Consider the following 4,574-nt stretch of genomic DNA (forward strand, 5'->3'; position numbering starts at 1 on the left):
AGGTTAGTGATTGGATAGATATGTCGGACAATACAAGATTGACGTTAACTGGAGATAGGAGATACATTATTAACATTGGGCGTAAGAAAAATTGAATTAAAAAAATCCTGTTGGGGTCGATAGGCCATTTGTCGAGGAAGGTTATAAGCTACGTTACATCACGTCAATAGTATCGATTGAGGCATTGTACCTGCGGTCAGAATTACCCCACCGCGAGCGGAGTGGGCCCATTAAGGACTACGTTGAACTCGCAAGAGTAATTACAAAACACAAAACTTTGTGTTGGTGGATAGGTAAGCCAGGAGTCCGATACCCCTCATCACTCTTACGTGGTGGAAACCGGGCTTCAGCCCAAGCAAGTTTCAGTTTATTATGAAATAGTACAAAAATCTTGTATACAAAAAAAGAACAATTTAAAGGTCTGACTGAAATTTAATTGTTACTGTCATTAACATTATTATTAATCTATATTGTTAGAAACTATTGGAAATATTAAATAAAGTGGGAAAGGTAATGAATTAAAACAAGGCTTCAAATAATTATTAAACAACCAAAGGGAATTATCTAGCAGTCTAATAACAATATCTGGTTCTAAAGAATCCATCGGGCAGAGTGACGTTAGCGATCCTTTTCTTTCGGTCGCTGTTGACAGCCCATAAAAGTGCCAGCCAGCAATTAGAGCCGTTCTTATATAACCTCTATGGTCATTATTTGATTATTTCTAACACGGCCTCTCCTGACATGGCAGCGTCCCGATGCCTTCCTTCGTTTCATAAGAAGGTCCAGCTTCATCAGTATTAGTAGAGCTCACATTACCAGTTTCGTTATGATCTGTCATATGAAATGGAATTAGTTATTGTAATAAGTAACGTTAGTAGTAATTAGTTTCAAATATAATTGTCAGTTTGTATCTGAAATCTATCCTTGAATATGTATCTTTGAACTTTCGTATTAAACAACGACACAAGAATGAAAATCAAATATGCGTGGTAGGATTTTACTTCAGATCTCTTCTCACGCAACCGGATACTAGATGCATTAGAATTACATCAGTCTCTTGCGAGTCAATCCGACACCTACAAATTAAACATTAACTCAGAAACCAAATAGAAATAGTAGGATTTTGCATCGGATCTCTTCCCACTCACCCGAATACTAAATGCATCAGGATTTACACCAGTCTCTTGTGAGTCAATCTGACACCTACAGAGGTTTACAGTAACTAAAAAAATGCAAAACAAATATAAACTGTAGACTTTGGCATCAGATCTTTTCTCACCCTTGTGAGTCACTCTGACATTACAGACGTAAGACCGGACTTACTGGGTCTCTAGTCAGCCTGGGCCCCACTGACGCAACCACATGCCTCCTTACTAACTTTTAGTTACCGTACACACAGCACTGCGCAACACACACTAACTATAAATTACATAAGCACCATGTACAACAAAAACATGGTGAGTACACAAATAGTTTGATACATAGTCGAGAAGAAATAGATACTAAGTGGGAAAGCTATCAATCAACGAAAGCAGCACATGTATCTGGTGTCCATTTTCCTCGCCATAATACCAGCCATGCATATCATACCATGTACCTAGCAACGGCTATTATTTTATTTTGTCTCGGCCTAACCTGACCACGAGCAAAAGGATGTCTAATCTTTACAGTTATTTGGTAAAGTATGTAAACTTTATCGATTTCGTCACACCACGTGTGGATGTCATGAATATTGGGGCAAAATCGGAAACATAATATTGGTTTGATCTCACCGTGAAAGAGTTCACACTTCAAGTAACCGCTCAGCTAAATTGCTCGACTGGTGCTTGTAGTCCCACGGATAACGGCAGCTCTGCGTTGGCGTTGTGTAGGTTGATGTCGATGGTGCAGGATCACATTGTACCGCACCCAGCACCAACACGAAGTCAGACTCCGCGGCTTTATCTCGCGAAGTGATTAGTAGGGAGGGAGTTCGCGTACGGCGCCTCCCTCTAGTTTTGCAACGTCAGCTATCAGAAGACATTGCTATGTAACTCTACCCGATTACACAAAAATATTAGAAAGATCAGGAATGGGATGGCTTAGTAACTAAGGCTTCTATCCCACTTCTGATGTTAGAAACTATTGGAAATATTAAATAAAGTGGGAAAGGTAAGGAATTAAAACAAGGCTTCAAATAATTATTAAACAACCAAAGGGAATTATCTAGCAGTCTAATAACAATATCTGGTTCTAAAGAATCCATCGGGCAGAGTGACGTTAGCGATCCTTTTCTTTCGGTCGCTGTTGACAGCCCATAAAAGTGCCAGCCAGCAATTAGAGCCGTTCTTATATAACCTCTATGGTCATTATTTGATTATTTCTAACAATATATATAAAAGGACTTGTCCTCATTGACTGAGGTAAGACGCACGCACAGCCGTAACCGCTGATGGTACAAACGTGGAATTTGGACAAATGTTTACTTTTGTAACATCCTGGACATCCACTAAGAAGGGATTTTGAAAAATTTTAATCCGAAAGGGGTGAAATAGGGGTTGAAAGTTTGTATGGAAAAAAAATTAAATCGGCACCGATTCTAATAAAATTTGAAATTCAGACTCTTAAAAGTATTTAATTGAACACGTGTTTCATGGTTTTCTAGAATTCTTCCCCTAAGGGTGCAAATAAGGGGTTGAAAGTTTGTATAGAGTTTTATTTAATCGGCACCAATTTTTATAAAATTTGAAATTCAGACTCATAAAAGTATTTAATTGAACATGTGTTTCATGGTTTTCTAGAATTCACCCCTATGAGTGCCAATAAGGGGTTGAAAGTTTCTATGGAAAAATCTATAAATCGCCACCGATTTTTATAAAATTTTAAATTTAGACTCTTAAAAATATTTAATTGAATATATGTTTCATGATTTTCTATAATTCACCCCCTAAGGGTTCAAATAAGGGGTTGAAAGTTTGTATGGAAAAATCTTTAAATCGCCACCGATTATTATAAAATTTGAAATTTAGACTCTTAAAAATATTTCATTGAACACATGTTTCGTGGCTTATTAGAATTCACCCCTAAATAAGCCAGCGAAGCTGCGCGCGTCCGCTAGTATCGTATAACGTAAACAAAAGTGGACAAACTCCTAAGGAAATACTCTAATGAAGTAGTTTTTTTACGAAATGTTGATTTCACTGACTTGCCTGACATTCAGTGCGGAGCATTGCGATCTATCTTTCTTTTATTCTTTTTTATATTGTTTGTCGAACCAAATTGGAGATCTGTATGAACAGAGCTTTTGCTGGTAGTAAATAAAAAATTTAATTTTAAAAATAAAATTTTTACCATTGACTAAATGAAAAAAAAAGCGAGTGTTAAGTTAAGCGCGAGTCGGACGCGGAAGTTTATCTGGCAGTTACAATTTACAATGAAGTGATTCGGCTGAGAAATGGACTCAGCACGCTGAAGCAGAACTGGGTCGACCATGTGTTAGAGTAGAGACTGCGTTTAGGACACCCTGCAGCGTGATGGACAGACGACGACGACGATCTAAAGGTGAGCCCGGGATGGTTGGCGCCCGATGAGGGAGGCTTTTAATTTAAAACATTTGTTTTCGGTTTCTCTCAATAAAATACGGTGTTATATTTTACAACTTGGCGCGCAAAGTCGATAGCTGCAAGTGCAAAGCAGAGTGATTTATTTCTATTTCCATTATTATGGAAAATAGAAAAAAAGGAAGGAAGGAAGGAAGATGTAAAAAAATACTTTAACCGACTGTTATTTAGTAATGAAGACATAAAAGCATTCTAGACGTGACCTGTTCATATGATTTACGCATTTGAAATGTACATTATCCATTCAAATTTAAGCCTTATTCTCTCATGTTAAACTTCAAAACTGAATGTATTCAAAGTGTGAAGTTTATAGCATTAAGGAAAGGATAGCGCCTTCATCTATTATATGCATTTTGTATGCAATTCTAATGTCACATATAATATTGTTGAGAGGACGCATTTGTAGATGTCTGGAGCTCTGACTTTGATAAATGATTTATTTTATTTTAAAGAAGCAGCCGTGGTGGAGAAGAATAGTGCCTGATAGTAAGCGCTATGGTAGGCGGAGGGAACTCAACGTCGCACTTTGTCTTTTTACCAGGGCGTGAAAATGGAAACAAATTAATAATTGCATTTTCCTAAGTGTGGAATAACACTTTAAAAATGTTTATTGAATTTTTTTACTTACATCACAACTGTCACAACACTCTCTCAAGCACAGTTTCAAAATGGCGGACGAAGATCAGAGTGTCTTAAAGCTAAGTTCGCTTCTATCATGTTATATGAAGGAAGCGAAGCGAAGCTAAATAAAATTTTCAAAGATTCAAATTCGCCATTGTCAAAAACATAAACACAACTCCAGTAAGTACAGCCCAAAGTGATTTCCCTCCGATTGGCAGTAAATTAAAAAATAAGCCGCAATCAATCACAAAGACAATGGAATGGTCTCAAACGCCATTGTTTGTTGCGGGTCACGCGAAATATATGGACTTTGGTTAATTATTTTTTTAGCTTCATTTAGCAGGGTTGGCAGAG

The 4,574-nt window shown here is 37.3% G+C and overlaps 1 long non-coding RNA gene across 1 annotated transcript; it reads right to left on the reverse strand.

The window, feature by feature from the left end:
* Positions 1-555: 555 nt before the first annotated feature.
* Positions 556-2,392, reverse strand: LOC146540845 (uncharacterized). Its single transcript, XR_014878632.1, has 2 exons — positions 1,773-2,392; positions 556-831 (listed from the first exon to the last, which is right to left on the reverse strand). It is a non-coding gene; the product is annotated as an uncharacterized LOC146540845 (long non-coding RNA).
* Between the last annotated feature and the right edge of the window lie 2,182 nt (positions 2,393-4,574).

This window comes from Heliconius melpomene, chromosome 1, assembly GCF_056956725.1.
Source record: "Heliconius melpomene rosina isolate 202511_hmr_F chromosome 1, ASM5695672v1, whole genome shotgun sequence".
Lineage (NCBI taxonomy): Eukaryota > Metazoa > Arthropoda > Insecta > Lepidoptera > Nymphalidae > Heliconius > Heliconius melpomene.